The sequence below is a fragment of the Rhinoraja longicauda genome, chromosome 5, assembly GCF_053455715.1.
Source record: "Rhinoraja longicauda isolate Sanriku21f chromosome 5, sRhiLon1.1, whole genome shotgun sequence".
In the NCBI taxonomy this organism is placed as follows: domain Eukaryota; kingdom Metazoa; phylum Chordata; class Chondrichthyes; order Rajiformes; family Arhynchobatidae; genus Rhinoraja; species Rhinoraja longicauda.
The window spans coordinates 42,256,252-42,276,863 of record NC_135957.1 but is presented as its reverse complement, the minus strand read 5'-3'; positions in this window follow the sequence as shown (position 1 = coordinate 42,276,863).

Genomic DNA, 20,612 nt, shown 5'->3' with positions numbered 1-20,612 from the left:
AAATAGTTAAAAATCAGAGAGCAGGTTACCCGCAGATGCATGCTATAACTTAATAGTTTTCTCCAACATCTGTCAAACAGACCCAAACTTGATACAGAAAAATATTCTTTAAAAGAGACTTTGCATCAAAACACTGTTTTATCAAGTATACAATCGTGATGATAAGGGTCCTTAAATTTATAAAATGTAAAAATCTAAAACCCCAGCAAGCTTTTCCATGATTTTCCAACTAAACTCTACATTTTTGATAAGAATGGAGATTTATCTGTTACCAATAAGGGGAGAGGGAAGGGGTGGAATAGATAGGATGAATACAAAAGTCTAATATCACCTGTACAGCAGTTTTTCATACAGAGGGTGGTGGGTATATGGAATGAGCAGCCAGAGGAAGTAGTTGAGGCAGGTGCAATAACAAAGTTTAAGAGTCGTTTGGGCAAGTACATGGAGAGGAAAGATTTGGTGAGATATGGCCCAAATATGGGCTTGGAACACGCTGCCAGGGGTGGTGATTGAGACAGACATGATAGAAACCATAGAAAATAGGTGCAGAAGTAGGCCATTCGGTCCTTCGAGCCAGCACCGTCATTCAATATGGTTGTGGCTGATCATCTAAAATCAGTAGCCCGTTCCTGCTTTTTCCCCATATCCCTTGATTCCTTTAGCCCTAAGAGCTAAATTTAACTCTCTCTTGAAAACATCCAGTGAATTGGTTTCCACTGCCTTCTGTGGCAGAGAATTCCACAGATTCACAACTCTCTGGGTGAAGATAGTGGTATTTAAGAGGATTTTAGACAGGCACAGGGATATGCAAAGAATGGAGGGATATGGATCAGGTGCAAGCAGAGGAGATCAGTTTAGCTTGGCATCATGTTTGGCATGGACATTGTGGGTTGCAGGGCCTGTTTCTGTGCAATACTGTTCTATGTTCTAAATGGAATTATCTTGATCAGCTTTGACGAGTTGGGTCAAAGTGCCCGCTTCCATGCTGCATGGCTCTATGACTTGAATAGTTGGTGGTTCATGAGATATCATAGATTATGGAGGTAAATAGTGGAATGAGCCAGTAATGAAGTATCTAAGCATAATGGAGTTGAAAGATACAAGTGCCATCGGAGACACATTTGAGCAATTATTTCAACTCTGGTCCACATCTAGTTTATTAATAGGATTAAGAAGAAAGAAGCTTTATGGTGAGACCCAGTGCTTTCCTCTCCACTCCCTTCCCCCACCTTGTCCGTCTCCCACATGTATTAAACTTTTGAGATTTTGAGTCTTTGTATTAATTTTAATATATCTTATTTTGTTGCGGGTTGTTAATGCATCTGTTTCAGATCCAGTAGTTCTAGGTTTCTATGTGGTTTGGAGTTAAGACATCTGCACATTAAAAAAAACGTTCTCCCAAATGCAAAACTAAGTTACAAAATGTGGGCCTGCTCACCTGATTCTGATGCGGCATAAGGCAGTGATTAATGGTCTCTGGGTTAGTAACTATTTCACATTTAACCCGTTTTTCTTAGTGCCCTTTGGTTTTGTGTTAATGAAAGGGAATGTACTGTTGAACCCATATGTGGCAAAGCTACATAAAAGCTTTAATCAGTGCTGACTGGTGAATGGGATCATTCTTGAAACTATGTACTTTTAATTATGTATAAGTATTTCATCATCCACAATAATACACTACATTTTCCCTCAATGCTTCATAATTAATTGTATTTGATGTGTCCTTAAAAAGGAATGCAAAACTTCTATTCTTATAAAAATATCACATCAATCATTTCCACAAAACGTCTCTGGTAACATGGGCCTCACTGACTTCATAAACTTTGTTTTATCATTTGGTTTGTTTTCAATTCACATATGCTTTTGTTTTATTTACACTTTCACAGCACCACGAAAATTGGGTACTACACTTGTATCTTTATGAAGCCCCTTTTTAAATCGTATTAACTTTAATGCTTACACTGAGCATCGTTGGTTCTTACACTCAGAATCTTTGGTTATAACTTTGAATAAAAATGTCTCCATGATACCATAAATACTCACAAATGTTCACCTATGCAGAAGGGAAAGATTAACGTATACATTATACAAATAGTATTGCCTCTTCTGTTGTTACCTGAGGTTCACTCAAGAGAGAACTTGCTTTAATTCCGCATTTTCAGTCACATATTGTTCCTCGATTTTCAGCCTGTAAATTCAACCCAATCATTTTAATCAACAGGAAAACCATATTGGCAAGCACAATAATAGAATACAAGTATACCTAGTCTTTGTTTCCATTTCTTTCAGATCATCTCAGAACCAAAACCAACCCCAGACCTCCTGAACAGAAAGTAATCTCATGAGTGCTTGCCTCTGAAATTTGCTAACCTCAGCTCAATGTACATTATTATTGATATTGTGTGTTACTTCTTTATGGTGGTCTCCAACAGAGGGAACAAAGAAACATCACCATTGTGCAATGTTTCCCTCACACTATAAGTTGCATTTCATGCGAGTAGATGATGTTGTGATTTTTGAAATGCTGAAGGAAAGGATAAAATAGTGTTTTATTAATCGACGCTGGCAAGGGCAGAAGGAGAAGGAGAAGGGTGAAATCTATTAATCAGGTAATGACACCCTGCTTGCTTCTCTCTCTCTCTCTCTAAGCTATCTGTTGATGCACCATCTGCCCACCTCTGCTAAATTCTTCCATCATTGTTCTATTTTCTATCATAAACATTTAAAAATATGATACCATTCTCACATAATCCCAGTTAGTTAATAAAAAACTTCCCATGGCCTTGCTTGAAGTATTTGTGGGTCTGTGCTCTTTCAAAGTCAGAAAGTGATGCTGCATCTCTCACATTGCCACGCTGGAAACATTTGAAATATTTTGTAATATAGAGGAATTTCTGTTGTTCTGTTGTTGCAAATATCAGCACACTTGCATTGCAAGGATTCACACAGTGTTCACAGTGATAGAAAAATTACTTCCCATGCGAAGGAATCATTACAAGTGGAAAAATATTTGTTGAGAAAACAAAAATGATATAAAAGACGTTTGTATAAAGTAAAAGGAGAACACACCCAAAGGCATTTGCATGGCTATCAATAAAACCGTGCAACTGATGACAAGAATGTTTTATGTGAAACACTGTGTACCATTGTATTTATGATGACTATGATTAAAGCACTTCCAATGGTATGTATCAACACACAGTAACGTTTAAGCTTGTACTGTGCATGCTTTTTCAACTATTTAAATTAATGGGCAGAAAATAATTTCCAATGAATGCCTCAATTTCCTAATCACGTTGCTGATGGCTGAAGCTTGCCAAACACTTCTCTAATAATTAACTCCAAGCGTCATTTTAATCTCTACAATAAAGGAAGATTATTTTCCAAAAAAAAATGTTTTATCTTTTACCGATTACAGTAAATAAATTCAGCAAGGTTTAATAGTGCTTTTACTGAGAAGCAAAAGGAAGCAGATGGGAAAAGACATTAGTGGAGCTGATCAAAGTTTGGTTGAAGGGATGGGCTTTGTAGAAGGTGATCAGTGTAGAAGGCAAGGGAACTGTGTAGATGGTGATTAGTGTAATAGGCTATTCAACAACAATGCAAGTCTTTCAGGGGAGAGGAAAAGTGCTTTGTAAATACTTTCATGGAGGTTATTGCTAGGAGAGTTGCTGCCTCACAATGCCAAAGACCTGAATTAGATCCTGACCTTGAATGTTGCCTATCTGGAGTTTGCATTTGCCCTGTGCTTCCTCCCAAAGAGGTGTGGAATTTTAGGTAAATTTCCCCTAGTAAGTATGGAGTGGATGCCAAAGTGGGATAATCAATGTGGTGATCGATGGTTGGCGTAAAATGGGTGAACCAAATACCCTGTTTCCACACTGTATCTTTCAATCAATCAATTCAATTTGAGCTATCAACCACAATGTGGACTAGAATATGAAGTGTAAAAAACTGTAGATAAAATAAATTATTTAAACAGAAAATGCTGGAAGCATTCAGCAGGTAAGGTAGAATCTGGAAAGAAAAACAGAATTAACATTTCAGACGGAAGATCCTTCCTCTATTCTTTGGTCTGAACTCTGTTTCTGTTGAAGCTGCCTGACCTGCTGTGTGTTCCTGCATTTTCTGCTATTATTTCAGATTTCCACCTTTTGCAATTCCTTAAAATGTCAACTGATTTTATAACTGGCAAAATGAATTGTGATCATTTAAAAAAATGTTTCAGATTATTGGCTAGATTGAAATTGCTCAGCTGCCCCGGTGGCATCCGAACATGTCTACAGATTGTTCTGGAATACAAGTGTAGTAACATAATTGTCGCATCACCTCACTGTCTGTATAGTATGGCCATGGTATGTCACAGTTGTGGGGAGCAACTGTTCAGTGAAGCAAGAAGTGCTTTGCCCTGGATGTGATTGCTATAAATGGCACTGTTTACTTTTGACAGCAAAGAACAAGACTTTCACACTTGCACAGGCACATTTCTTCAAGCATGATGCTGCTCAGATATTATAAAATTGCCTGAAAATACAGGTTTTATGGTGCTAACTTGGTACATACCAATGGATTTGAAAGAGAGCCCATAATTATTTGAAAATTGTGAATACATTTCCACTGATGTTCAGCAGGTGGTCTTCAAGTAAATGACATAAACATCATGAAATGTATAAAGGATCTGCCCCTTGGCCACCAGCCACTCTACTATCATCTGTTTTACATGATCACACATTCAAAATCCAGTCCAGAATCCCAACGGGCACCAACTAATTGATAACTGAGTAATGTTTTTTTGCCTTCTAAAATTTAGGAATAAACTCAACCAAGTGGACCCGTTGGGCCCAAACAACTCCTGCATTGGTGCAGCACCCTCTCTCCCCCTCTCCCCCCACTCCCCTCCCCTCCCCCCCTCACCCCACTCCCCTCCATCCCTCCCTCCCTCTCCCTCCCCCTCCCTGCTTCCCCCCTCCCCCTCGCTCCCTCCCCTCACCCACCTTCCCCTCCCCTCCCCTCACCTCCCTCTCTCCCTCCCTCCCTCCCCTCACCCCCTCCCCTCCATCCTTCCCTCTCTCCCTCCCTCCCTCCCCTCCCCTCACCCCCCTCCCTCCACCCCCCTAGGGTTGCCTCTCCTGCATTGGCGCAGCACCCTCCTCCTTCTCCCTTCTCCCCCCTCCCCCTCCCCCCCTCCCCCCCTCTCCCTCTCCCTCTCCCCTCTCCCCCTTTCCCCCTCTCCCCCTCCCCCCCTCCCCCTCCCCTCCTCCCCCTTCCCCCCAAGAGTGCAATTTATGGAGTCAAGAAGTTTAAAATTAAAAAAAACAACCAAATATAGTAAGGTGCTGGATAAATTGCATAGGATACCTCTAAAAGCGAAAAATATAACTGAAGAAATAGTTTGCTTTTGTTTGAAGATGCAAATTAAGAGGCCTCTGATATGACCACTTTTACCAATGAATTTTGAAGTTATTTAAAAATATATTCTTGAGATCAACTATACAATTAATTAATATTTCAAGTAACAGCAGATTTATTATAAAGCTGACCACTCTGTGTTTCCACTAGAGGTAGCTGATATGGAATAGCACCTGGGAAAGTTGGAGTGTGGGTATATAAGCAGGCATAGGCACTGGTAGCTGTTTATGAGATGTAAATGCATAGATACAGAGTGGTGCTGCAAACAACTTGGATCAGTATATCTACGCAGTGTTTGATATTAGCCTACAAACATTATCAGATGTTGCTTTTGTAAAGACAGGTAAGCTGGTCTTGCACCAGCCATTCATTGATGTATCTCTCAAGAAAAAAGGGAAGAATGTGAATTCAATTGTTGAATGAGAAACTCAGGACATTAAAAATGGTGGGAGCAGGAACATGCAAACACATTTTCTGCAACATTCAACAAATCACCATCATTCACGATACCACTGAGATGTCTAACAATGCAAGTCCCAAGCAACGTGATTTATGTAACATGAACAAATGGGGAAAAACATTTCAGATTCAGTGTAACATGGATAAATATGAAGTTATTTACTTGAAGGAGGGGGCCCACACAGTCACAGAGCGAGCTGCACACTCCCCAAAAACACCATCAGTCAAGAATAAACCCAAGTCACTGGGACAGTGGGAATGCAGCTCCATTAGTTCTGCCATTGTCACAACCTACAACCAACATTTGACCTATTTTTCTCATGCTCTGTTTTCTGCCCAACACTCAATCCGTGCCAGAATGCTACCCCAAATACCATCTGGTTTAAATTTGTTCAATAATCTCTTGTGTGGCATCTTATCAATAATAAGTCAAAATACATTACATCAACGGGCTTGTCCACATCTATTATATCAGATAGAAATATTACAGGAGTTCCCTTGCAGAAATAAATGTTGACTTTTTTCATTCCTTTTCGCAAGAATCTGATAACTAATTACTTAATAATAGATTCTAACATTTTCCTTATTACCCCTATCATGCCAAGTAATTTGTGGCTTTATGTTTACTTTAAATACTGGCGGTGCATTTCCTACTTTCCAATTTCTGGGAACTCTTCTAGAATCTCAGAAATTTAGAAATATGGCAGTTAATGTACCCACTATATCAAACCCCATAGTTGCAGGTCACCAGGTCATGTGTTTTTTTTTTCCTATATGTTTTTCCTCTGTAATGTTACCTTTTGGAGCTCCATACTTCCTCCTGACCTGCAGTCTTCACTTATTTCCAGGGGCTTTTCTCCCTCACATCCCCCTCATTTGTCGCACACATGATGACATCATCAACCTGAGCCAAACCCTTCAATTACTGACCAGGAGTAATTGGAGGAAAACGTTGCAATCAGCAACCTTTGTTTACAACTCAGAATAAAAAGTGGAGGATATGATATGTGAATCATATGAGATCTTAAGTGGCCCTGTTTGGATAAGGTTTTTATATTTTGTAAGCTCTTTCTGTCAATTTAAGGTAAAGTAGATTTTATTGACTGCATTCCTGAGCACACTTTGATGGATTTGTCCACTGAGAGGCTCAATTCACAGATGCCCTAATCTGGCACCCCAAAGCCACCTCTGCCGTCTGCCCTAGACAATAGACAATAGGTGCAGGAGGGGGTCATTCAACCCTTCGAGCCAGCACCACCATTCAATGTGATCATGGCTGATCATTCTCAATCAGTACCCCGTTCCTGTCTTCTCCGCATACCCCCTGACTCCGCTATCCTTAAGAGCTCTATCTAGCTCCTTGGGGTAGGGGAACTGGGAATGTGGTGGGAGAGGCAAATCTGAAAATATGGGAGTCTTCTTTTTGCTCCATCTCCCATTTTCCCTTGATTTTGCTACCAATTTTCCCCATGCCCATGACAGCCCTTAGTTTTATTGCTTCTGAAAGGGAGGAATGCACAATAACAACCATTGGCATTAGGATGCCCAAATGTTGTGACCTTTTTTGATAATGACTGATTTGGTATTAGGGCAAAATATAGTGCCCATTTTGCATGTCAAGATGGATAATGTTCATTCTCTTAGTATATTTTAATTAGCATTAATTACATTTTGTTATTTTCTGTTCAGCAAAGCACCAGGGTCCATGCGTTTTAAAATTTAATATATATTATGACTTCATTTAATGTACCTTTTAAATAATTTTTGTTGCTACATAGTTACAGCATGATTAATCCTGTCTTAATTGGCCCTTTTGTGAACCTTCATGTAATATGTTAGTGTATGCTGTACGGTGTATGATGAAAGAATGAACAAATCAGTGGCAAAATCTACTGAGATTTGCTTCATTACAAGTAAAATTGCTCCCACATTTGAAATTACACACATGCGCTGCCTTCCAGGAGCATGAGTATAAGAAACACTCGAAGGTCAGCCAAATCTATGTTCTCCTAAGCTTACAAGTTTTTTTTCTATCCAGTAAATTTGTAGGATTAAGACTACAAAGGTTACTCCTCAAACATATTCTAATAGATTCAACAGGTTTGTTAGCTATGTAGAAATGTGCAAATAATGAAATGTAGGGAACTCTTGTGGATTTCTTCAGAATATGTTTTGTCTTTACTTCGGATACTTACAGTTTTGGATTTTTGGATTCCTCTTATCATTACGTCATTCTCTTGCAGATCTTTTGCTCAGATTGGTCTTTTACATTTGCCTATAACACACAACTGCCTTTAACATTCTGTGCACAACAATTTTTTGATTAAGATTGTGCCTTTCTTCAAATTTCAATTTAAAGTTCATTCCTTTATGCTTTAATATTAAAGATGCATGGCTTCCTGGGTTTCACATGACTTGTGCCTTTGGTTGATATGAAAGCGAATGTATAGTTATGTTTAAAACTCACTGGCTCTATCAGTAGACCAGAGAATGGCTCCTGATATAATCTTGTTGAATTCCGACAATGCAATAGCAGAGATTTTTCGTGTGTGCTGAGTGGAAATGAATATTGAAATATTAGGCAATACCGTGCGCTCAAATCTTTCTGCATGAAGTGCTGAAAATTAAAAATGTACTTCCATTATAAATTGGTTGTGCTTAATCCCAGGTAAATCTGCCCAGTGTATAAATGAAGTTATGGCTGGGAACATTAAAACAACAATACCTTTGGTCTTAGTTTGCCGTCGCTTATACACCCCTTCTCATTTTTTTTCTCCGGAAATATTGTTCTATTTGCCATTAATCAGGTTGCATGAGCACTCTCCTGAAATTTAAAAGTCAGAATAATAAATAAATAAAAGTTGAGATGTTGAGTGGTTAAATTTCCAAATAACAAAGAGCTCACAGATTTTGAAGTATTGAGATCTAAGTGGGAGCAAAGAGGAAACGGCTAACTTGTTGTAATTAGTAGCAGTGGGAGTACAGGTGACAGGCTCTGATGGAAGGATCAACACCTCAAACATGAACCCCTCCTCCTTCTTTGAAGTTGTGAATCACTGGGCATTTCTGCCATTTTCTGTTTTTATTTCAATTTTCAAGAATTAGTAATTTATCTTTATTTCTGCAAAATATGTTTTATATTCTTATTATCTTTTATATTTATAAAAACTATATATTTTGTTAATGTATTGAACAACTTTTTAGTTAGAATGTTCCGTTTCGGGACATATGACGATAAAACACACTTGACTCCATTTATTTTTACAAATACAAATTCAAAGTGTTTTTCTGAAACTAGTTTAAGTCAAATACAAACAGACCTCAACACTTGAAAACAATGCAAATGAAAGATTAGTCTCAAGTTGGACTTTAGTGAATCCAATAAAGATTATTTGATTGGGAAACCACAAAAGAATCACACATTTGGAAAATAACAGTGTAGGATCTTCAGAATGTTATTTTCTTCTACAATATTTTACAAACCCAGGGGACATTAAAAAATCTGATCCATGCTTTAGGCTTTTATCATTCTGGGAAGAGGTGTTGTTCTTTTAAGTATATTACCGTTAGAGGGGAAAAAATGCAGGATACCTGAAAAAGTTGTAATGTTAATGCAAGTCCTGTGACACAGGATCCACATTGACATTAACTTCCTCAGTTTTTTTTTCCAATTGTCGACAGTATTTTTGTTCTAATTTTTAAGCTACAAATTCCATTTTAAGTACACACTAACTTTGATCCATTAATGGCCATCTAATACTTATGTACTCTTGTTCTGAGCTGACAAACAAGTAGGTATGTTTTCACACTGTCAGATAATTTTATAAGTGTCTGCTGGGTTACCTTTTTGGCCATTGTAAAATTGCCTTTAGGGTGTAGGAGTGGGGTTGAATCTGAGGTTGGGGTGGGGGAAGGGTTTTGACAAATAATTAATGGGAATACGAAGGGAATAAATTGGGTTATGGGGAGATTAGTGTAAATAGGTACACAACAGTCAGCACGGATTCAGATAGCCAAAGAGCTTAACACTGTACCCATCTCTCTATGATGCCACATCAGCATGTCTGGCAAAGCCTTGAATGACATGTCAATGTCAACAAGCCAAAGACAACACCATTTTTATGTTAATAAATTCTAGGAACAGAATAAGGCCATTCGGCCCATCATGTCTACTCCGTCATTCAGTCATGACTGATTTATCTTTCCCTCTCAACCCCATTCTCCTGCCCTCACCCCATAACCCCTGACACCTTTACTAATCAAGAATCTATCTATCTCCGTCTTAAAAATATCTATTGACGTCCTCCACAGCCATCTGTGGCAATGAATTCCACAGAGTCACCACCCTCTGACTAAAGAAATTGCTTCTCATTTCTTTTCCAAAGGTACATCCTTTTATTCTGAGGTTATGATCTCTGGTCCAAGACTCTCCCACTAGTGCAAACATCCTCTCCACATTCACTCTATCCAGGCCTTTCACTATTCGGTAAGTTTCAATGAGGTCCCCCCTCATCCTTCTAAACTCCAGCGAGTACAGGCAAAGTGCTGTCAAATACTCATCATATGTTAACCCAATCATTCCTGGAATCATTCTCATAAACCTCCACTGGACTCTCTCCAAATGCCAGCACATCCTTCCTCAGCTATGGAGGCCAAAACTGCTCACAATACTTCAAATGCAGTCTGACCAGTGCCTTATAAAGTTTCAGCATTACATCCCTGATTTCGTATTGTAGCCCTCTCAAAATAAATGCTAGCAATGTATTTGCCTTCCACTGATTCAATTTGCAAATTATCTTTTTGGGAATCCTGCACCAGCACTCCCAAGCCCCTTTGTACCTCCGATTTCTGATTTTTCTCCCCATTTACAAAATAGTCTATGCCTTTATTTTGATGGGAAGTTTCCACAGATGCCTTGGTGGTAAATTCCTGATTTAAATGGGATGGTAGTTAGACATTTCCTTTAATTGGTCTTCATTCAAGCACAAAAGACAGAATCAAATATCTGCGTATTTTGAACATGATGCAAGTCTACTATGCAGTATCTCTAGTTATTAATTCTTCAAATTTTTCAGATTAACCTAGGATTGTAAAAAAAGCACAAAAGCTATTACTTAATTATTTAAAATAAGAAATGCTAGAAATACCCAGCAGCTCAAGCAGCAGCAGCAGCAGCAGCAGCAGCAGCAGCAGCAGCAGCAGCAGCAGCAGCAGCAGCAGCAGATAAATAAAATGAGCAATTCAGATGGGTGATCTTTCTTCACATATTATTGATTGAGTTACCAGCCGTGGAGAAATTTACAGAAAATAGACAAATGTTAGATCAAAACTAAAAATGATGTCGATAGAGAAAGTTTATTATTGTTCTAGCTGACTTTTCAATACGTTTTCAGACTTACAGAAGCAGTGTCATTGTATGCTTGAATACACTTAATTCAATCCAGACACCTTTGCCCCACTGCACTTGGCTGTGCATGTCAAGTGGAAGGCAAAGTCTGAACCACACCGTGACCTCATTTTCCAAGGGGAGTATGGGAATGTGCGCAAACAAATTCAATTACTGCTGCAAACTCACTATTAAAAAGTTTACACCAAAATCTTACTTTGCGTTTGTTGTTCTTGCTATTCTTTTCCTATTAGCGTACCATGAGGACTGATTCAAGTTGAATGCTTCCAGTCAAACTTAATTTCTGATAAATTTACCAACTGGTTCAAAGAAAAAAAAAATGTGATGTGTAGTTTTGTCCTGATTAAAGCTGCTTAAAAGTGTGAGGAAACATTTTGCTCTTTTCCAAAAATCTTTAAATAACTTTGATGATAAAGTCAAAACAATCAAAATGGCTGGTTCTTGAGCTGGATGGTTATTTTTCGTAAGATGGGAACATGTCAGTAGTTGGCTTGCATAGAAAGGGATCTTTTTAAGCCCTCTAGAAAGCACAGGAAATGTAGCACTTAAAATCTTCAGGTGAATGGACTGCTATCTCATCACTCTTAATGGTAAGTCCATACCTCCAACTGCCATTGTGGCCCTGCCCTGACTTTGGACTATTGTGTTAGATTGTTCATATTGTGTTTGCACAGAAAGCTCATGTTAAAATTGGGGACACTGCCAGCAAAATGGAGTTCTCCAGTCTCCCCTAGGAAAGTCCAAGTTGAGAAACTGCGTCTTTGAGCCTCCATAATCGCAGAAAAGCATTGATTGGCAGCAGTCATAATTACATGTTAACCATATGACTTTTCTTAGGCTAAGCGTGATCCTACCAACTTTGAATGATTAGAGGCACTGGAACTGAATAGTCCAGAAATGGTGGCAGTTTTGAAGGTGAACAAATAATTGTACTGCTTTGAACATGCCGAGAGTTGCAAACTGAAAGCCCCAGTGCATTTTGCATTGACAATATCCAAGGATGGTCCAGAAGGGGTAAAATTAGAACTTCTTTGAACCTGTTTAGAAGTAAGGATGAGAAAGTTAATTAAACGGATACACGTTTACCCCAAACATTATAATCTGTTATTTCCTGGCATCTGACCAATTTGTGATGCAATTCCAGCAGTTCTTGATTTTATTTCAGATTTCTAACGCCTACAATTTTTCCTTTTATTTTAATATGCTATAATTAGGAGATACACCTAAATCAATGCCAACTGACAGTTCTTAAGATCCCTGCCTCTGCTGCTAAGTGAGATCATGCTGGAGGGTGTGAACATCATGAGGCATAGTCAACGAGGGTTGAGCACATCCGTAGATGTTAGGCGGAAATTATTTCAAGCAGAATATGAATAAAACAAAGAGAAAACTTCTGGAAATATTTGATAATGCTTAAATATAAAGAGCAATAAACAACCATATTGGACATTGTGCTGGTGACTCTCCATTGTAAATAATGGAGAATGGGAATTTAAATTCTACATTTTAATTTTTGCATTTAGGTTGAAGTACAGTAAAATTCATCGGAAAACACGAATCTACAGTTCCTGGTGTCTACATAAATTATAATGTTGGTTTGAAATAAGTGTATGCTGTTCTCACACAAGGCAGCTGGACACACAGCTGTGAACTAGTCAAGGTTTTCAACACAAAACTACAATAGTAAACACACAATATCACAGATTCCTTAATTCTTTGAAACCTCAACAGTGCAGTTGTGCCTGATATATCTGTTTTGATGCTGGTGATCTTACCAGAACCTGTCATCTCAACAATGGCTAGCCTCCTGTTCTACAGGGACCATTCCCTCAGGATCTTCTAACCCAGGCTGATATTCATTTATATTGTTGCGGATTATTCAAGAGTTATAGAATCATGGGGATAGGAGACATTAATACAAATGACAATCAATCTTCAAATGAAAAAAAAATTACCTAATTGCAGGCATCTATCTATATAAATATTACTAAAACTCTCATCTTGTATGTTTGGTTTGTTAGTTTGTCTGTTTGTTTGTGTCCGTTGATCCAGAAATACAGCCAAAACAGTACACGATAGCCTGACAAATTTAGGCCCACCTTACGCACCATTGTCCCGAGCTCTACAGTGGCAAGTTTCATTCAAATTGGTCTTACAGTTTTAAAGTTATCGACATTTCAAAGTTAAAAAAATCATTTTATCATTTACCCTGGCCTTCAGCCACGTTCAACGTTACAATGGGACCCGCCTGAGTGATGGGAGTGGTGGCTAATGAGGCGGGGGGGGGGGCTGCTGAGCCATCGAGCTGCCGCTGCTGCTGGGCCATTGAGCGGAAACTTTAATAAATGCGCACCCACCACCCCCCACCAGGAGGACCGGCGCCCATCCCAGTGTGCCCCGCGCTTGCCCTTCCTCCCATGGTGCAGCGCAGTGGCAGAGGGTCAAACAAGATGGCTGTCACCACTGAGCTGCGTTTTTAACTTCACAATGGGAGAAGGTCCGCACATGTGCAGTTGGGGGCCATTGATCTAATACAAATGCTCCCCGACTTACGATGCTTCGACTTACGATGCTTCGACTTTGCGATGGTGCAAATGGCAGGGGGGGGGGGAGTGGAGGAGGGGGGATAAGGGGGGTTTGAGGGGGAATGGAGTGGTTGAGTGGGGGGGGAGGGGGAGATAAGAGGGATTGAGGAGGGATGGAGTAGCGGCCAATGAGGAGGGGGAAGCGGAAGAGGCGGGGCTGGAAGGAGGCGGGTGGGAGGTTCCCGCCCCCCAATGAAGAGAGGAGGGGTGGGAATGGTGGCACCGCCAGAGAGCGGAGGGGGGATGGAGTGGGTGAGTGGGTGAATGGGGGAGGGGGGGAGTAGGGGAAGGGGGGGAGGTGGGGGAGGGGAGGGTGCTACACCAATGCAGGAGAGGTTTGGACCCAACGGGTTCACAGCAGCTTGTAAACAGTTAAAAACTGAAAACGAGAGTTTTTTAAACAAGCAGTACTATATACAGACTACAGGCTTCTGGGCTGCTACAGGAGGCTGGCTGCTTGGGAGATATGGTTTGCAAACTAACATGACCATAAAACATCCTCATATGCATCATCCAAATGTAAGACGAGGGTCTGAAGAAGGGTCTCGACTCAAAGATCACCCATTCCTTCTCTCCAGAGATGCTGCCTATCCTGCTGAGTTACTCCAGCTTTTTGTGTCTATATAAGACAAGGGGGTATGTTTATTGGCCTACATCAAACTGGACATCAGACACCTTCAGCTGCGTAATTATTCTCCATGGTGATGTAGATCAAGAAAGCCTATAGACCACATTTATTTTGTCACATGGTCAAAGGCATATTTGCCCCGCCTTTCAAGTATTAGGATATATGTGAACCCAGGGGTCAACCCACACACAACACTAATGTTAGGTAGGAAGGAATTGCAGATGCTAGTTTAAATAGAAGATAGACTCAAAACGTTGGAGTAACTTAGCGGGTCAGGCAGCATCTCTGGAGATAAGGAATAGGTGACATTTTGGGTCGAGACCCTTCTTCAGACTCAGAGGAAAGGGAAACGAGATATAGATGATGATTTAGGGAGATATAGAACATATGAATGAAAGGTATGCAGAAAACATAACGATGATCAAGGAAAGGTAGAGCCCACAGTTCCATTGTGAATGTCTGGGTTCTCCGTCCTCTGAAGCTTTTAGACCATCCATGTAAATGACGTCCGGGCAAAGGTGTTTGAACATTCTTGTCAGTTACGGTGTGCTCACTTTTTAAGTGTCTGTCAAACTCAAAATATTGAAGAAAACAATGTTATTGTAGTGTAGGAAAGAACTGCAGATGCTGGTAGTCATTGGAATTGTATTGAAGCACCTGCTGCTATCTTTGTTCTTAATAGTATGAAAACTATATATACTTTGAATACTTAGAGAGAGGAGAGGATCTCCAAGATAATGTCTGCTTGTCATGATGAATAAAGATTCTTTATATTCACCAGCTTCAGTCTCTGAGTAACACAGTTCACAATCACAACAGACATCATTGTTGGCAATTTTTGTTTCAGTTTAGGTTAGAGATACAGTGCGGAAATAGGGCCCACCGAGTCCGCACTGACCAGTGATCCCCCATGCACTAACACTATCCTTCACATACTGGTGACAATTTTACATTAAAATACCAAGCCAATTAACCTACAAACCTGTACGTGTTTGGAGTGTTGAAGGAAACCAAAGATTTTGCTTAAAAGCTACGCGGTCACGGGGAAAATGTACAAACTCCTTATGGACAGCCACGTAGTCAGGATCGAACCCAGATCTCTGGCGCTGTAAGTCCGCAACTCTACCGCATATGGACCCACTTGGAGTAACCTGTGTATCTAATGTATTAATTTGTGTACTAAGACCTCACCTCTGTACTCTAATATGTGCATCTATCACGAGTTCATATTCTGCCTTCCTTTTTCTCTGAAGGTTTGAGTTATGGAGTCCAGTACTGTATGCCTGTTGAAGAGTATTGCTGCCAACGTTCTGGATGAATGGTCCAAATTTTCATATACAGGAAGATGACTTCCCATCTCATTGCCCCAAGCTGGATTTCCTGTCTAATTGTTCTCTTCATCTACACTGGGCTTGGCATTTAAACAGTGGTATTGCTTAAGTGCTGTGATCTTATCCCTACCCTCTACTACAGAATTCCAGGTTTGGGTTGCCATAATTTTTCTGTCAGGAACATTTCTCCTGAATATGTGTACATTAAGACACTGTTTCTGGCCAATGGGACTTGGTTAAAGTTTAGTCTTGAAAGGCTTAGCAGCTAACCACCACAGCAGTATCCCACAATGCTTATGCCAGATATATTCCAATACTTCAATGTTTTGCTTGGTCCGTCGACTTAACTACATACTTATAGATTGCCTCATCTTGCATCCAGGTATGTGTTTAAAGGGTCTGTCCCACTTAGGCGATTTTAAGGCGACTGCCGCCGTCTAGGCTGTTGCTGAACGTTCGCCGGGGTGTCGCGGGCATGATCGTGAGGAGTCTTCAATGAATTGTAGCGGATCTCGGCGCGTCGCAGAAAAAATTTCCAGATAGAAATTTCTCGGCAACAGCTGGCTTGTCGCCAGGTATCGTAGCTTATTGCGGGCGCTGTCGCATGCTGTCCCCAGGTTTGCTAGGTTGTCGCAGATGCATTTAGAAGCACGTAATATTAAATTAAGAAAAGGCATTTGAAGATACCAGAAGATAGTTTTGTTTAACCAATTTATTTACCGTCAGGACATTTGACAGGTAGATTGGAGGCAACAGTTTGACGGTCAGGTAAGCGTGGGAATTTTGCGATGTTTCTGAAGACAGTGTAATCTCTTAGTCAGGTGCTAGTTTCACAGAAAAAGTAACTTGTATCGACCTGACTCGGCATTGTCGTGGTTATTGTTGTAGGGTAAAATAAAATTTTGGCGATCTGCTACGACTTTGACAGTCGCCGGCAGTCGCCTTAAAAATCACGTAACTGGGACAGGCCTTTAAATTTTTTATCTGTGCTTTGTAACACCAATGATTGAATTAGTGCCATGTAAATGTCCAAGCTGACCTATATAAACAAAATCCATTTTCTCCAGCGATGCTGCCTGACCTGCTGAGTTACTCCAGCAATTGGGTCTATCTTTGTTTATTAGCATGTTTTTTACTGACTCACTTATTAGAACATTTCCTAATGTTTGCAGACGAAAATACCAATGTTGCCAAGAACATGCTTAATTTTTAATTTAAATGGTAAATGCCTCTAGGAGTCTATCATATTTACAAAGCCTTTTGATGCATCCCAGCTGAGCTATTTCTGCTACTTTTGTCTTGAGCCCCATTTACATATGTTGCTTTTTCCTCCAGTATTGCCAGATTCGCTTTTCAGATTTGCCATGCTTTTAAAAAAAATCACGGGCTCATCAGCCTCACTTGAGCAAAATAGACTCTCCAGGAGGTTTCCATCTTTGTTGTCATTGTAATGAATTGGGTTTTTCCTACAGTTATATTGTGAAGTATTACATGACACATCTGGATTGAGAGTATTGAGGAAGCACATCTTTATATAAAAGGTACGGAATTAAAGCATTGTTACAACAGTTAACCACGTGACGCAGTTGACCTAGGTCATGTTGAGGACTTCATCTTTAAAGTAACAATTGCACTTAAAAGCCGAAGTATATGAACGACAAATTGACATCTTTACATATACACGTATACAATATTTAGTTTACATTAGTTAGTTTATTGTCACGTATACCGAGGTACAGTGAAAAACTTTTTGTTTGGATACATGTTTGAGTATACTTAGTAACAATGACATGAGCATCTGATTACGTGGAAGCATGATGCTTGATCAGTAAGCAGGCCTTAATGGGAAGAAGCAGACTTCAAGAGCACTGCTTAAAGGGACAAATCTTACCTTCACTGTTTTTGACATTCTTGCCATGATTCAACTCTAGGAGAACAATGACTCGGATTTCTTAGCATTCTGCAGATTTTCTTTTTGAGGGGCTTCTTCCTCCTCTCCTTCTCTACACCTGACCCCCCCCCCCCCCCCCCCCCTTTGTGAAATCCATTGCTGGATATCTCTAGCGTCTAGGCAAGCTGTTGAAGGTAATGGTGCCTCCTCCTACTTCTATAATGACAAGTGTAACATAGCTTAACATAGCTAACAAACCTTCAGCTCACCTGAAGTAACCATAGTCCTTCAGCAAGGGTTCCCATTGAGCCTTGCTATTTTGGAAGCTTAAACCATGAGAGACAACTAAAATGGGAAATTGGTGTTTTGGCAACTCTCATAATTACAAGAGGTTAATTATTGTAATTGTAGTAGAGTTCTGGGATCTGCACTTCTTTTGTGCATCTTTTCTCATGTTCTGCAGACATAGAAATCATTCCCACATGGATAAAGCTGGCATGGGTCCTCCACACAGAACGATTTTGACGTCTATTCATGCAATGTACAATTTTCCACGCTTAAATCTCTCTTCAATTTTGATGTATTTGAGGAGGCGTGGGTAATATCATTAAGGCCAAACTCTTTTGGGAATATTTTCTGAAATTTAGACGTTCTGGGAGACGAGATTTTCCACTGGTAATGTGATTTAGAAAATGAGCGATTGGGTCATAGTGTTGTTACCATGAACCATTATTATAACTTGGCTTAGAAAGTGAAATGGGACTGAAGAGGCACAACCTTTAAAATGACATCTGAAGGTCCACCTTCTCCCACTGCACAAAACCCATTTCATCGATGGATGGCAAGCAACTAGTTTAGCAAATCGGCCGGTAAGAAACCTCAGCTACTTATAAAAGCTACAAATGGTTATTGTTACCACAAACTAACCATCTAATAACTCTGCTACTGTTAGCCTTTACAAATCAACTCGGATAACAATCAGCTTGGCAGCAGGAGCATTTCTAACAACAGTTTCTGTTTCACTGCAACATAGCATTAAACATTAGGATAAGCATAACATTGTGAAGTTTGTGTTTGCCAATAATTTGTGCATACTACTGTAAAATTAAAATTATCCAAATTATTTCATGGAATTTGGAATCAGAGAATGTTGCCACAAAATACTTTTACAGAGAATTACACTGAAGTAAACAAAAATAACCACCTAACTATCTTGGCAAATTATATCTGAGGCAGGATGTGGAGTTTATTTCTGGATGATATAAATGTTCTGGATCACTGGCTAACATTGATTTCCCCATATTTAATAGTGAAGGCAGTCCATGTGGGACATGGTGGTTGAGATTACAGGCCTGATATATATCCACTTTGGGCCTATTTATGTTGACATTTGGCACACAACACGAAGAAAAAAGGGTGGATCCCTTTCATGCTTCACATGCACTTCTAGTCGTGGGATACACTCATTTATTGGTTGGACCTTCATATAACTATTCACAGGTTCACTGAAGAGGCTAGGTGATTGTCTTCACTCTCCACAATGTTAGGTCAGGCACAGACTGGTTGTTGGTTTCTTTACATTTCATATGGTGAACAAATTAAGGAGACGGACAGATATTGGAAAAGGAGGTAAATAAGTGAGTTTTATCTTACCGAGGTGAGAAAATACGCAAAATTTGGCGATCCTAGATTCTGGTCATAGTCCACACAGCATAAAGGAGCTTCCAAAAGCATTTGGGACTATTGATATTACCCCGAACAAGAGCTTATTTGCTGCTTCAATATACATGTCATTTGAACGGAGTTGTTTGTTTAGATATCTTGACAACCCAGATGAGATCAGTTCAGACATGCAGGGAAACTGCTTAAAGAAAGATTAAATTACTTAGGGCTACACATTTTACTCATGATGGAGAAAGCGTTTGAAATGACTGGAAGTTATTTCTTATAGCCGGGTGGTTAAGGGGCCTTCATAGAATGGATTTGCTCATCATGGTGCCTGACAGTCCCATTATGCTGGCCTCATTTTTGCTGGCACTGTAAAACAGTAAACAGTGCCAGGTTCAGACATCAGAAACATACGAAAGAAAACATCCAGTGAACTTTATATCAACCTAGTACAGTGCCCAGGGAATCAAAATGATGATACGTTGTTACTGGAGAGCTTTTGCTTCACAAATAGAGAGAAAACATTACCCATGATTTTTGGCAATCCACATTCCAATAATAAACAGACGCAGATTTTTAAAATTATATTTTTTCCCATTCTACTTTTTTGAATCCTTGCAGACATACAAGGAGGGCAGTTGACTCACTAGAACCTTGTTATATCCCTTGGGAGTAATCCCATTCACTGAGTCATGGAGTTGAATAGCACAGAAACAGGCCCTACAGCCCTGCTTGTCCATGTCGATATTGGGCTCATCCTAGTTGCATGAATTTAGCCTCCTGACGCTCCTGCCCTGTTTCAACTTCCCAAAATGCTATGCCTCACAATTATCTGCATTAAACTCCAGTAATGATTCTTCAGCCCACTTGCCCAGCTGATCAAGATTCTGCTGTATTTTTGATGACCATCTTTACTGTCTACAATACCACCTATTTTAGTATCATCTGCAAACTTACTCAGTATGTCTTGTACATTTTCATCTATATCAGTGATACGTGAAAAGTAAGGTTACAAACAAGCTGGATGAGCTCAGCCAGTGGTTTCCAGGCAGTGCCATGTCATTATAACCAGCATGGCATCCAGGAGAGGAATAAAAACTTGCTCAATTCCCCAGCACTTACAAAGGGGAATCTGGCCTTGTTTGGCCAGAGTTAGGATATACCAGCCCAGTCATTTTGTGGCTGCAAGATTGGTAAAGATAAGTTGAGCAATATTTTGACTCTAATGATATAC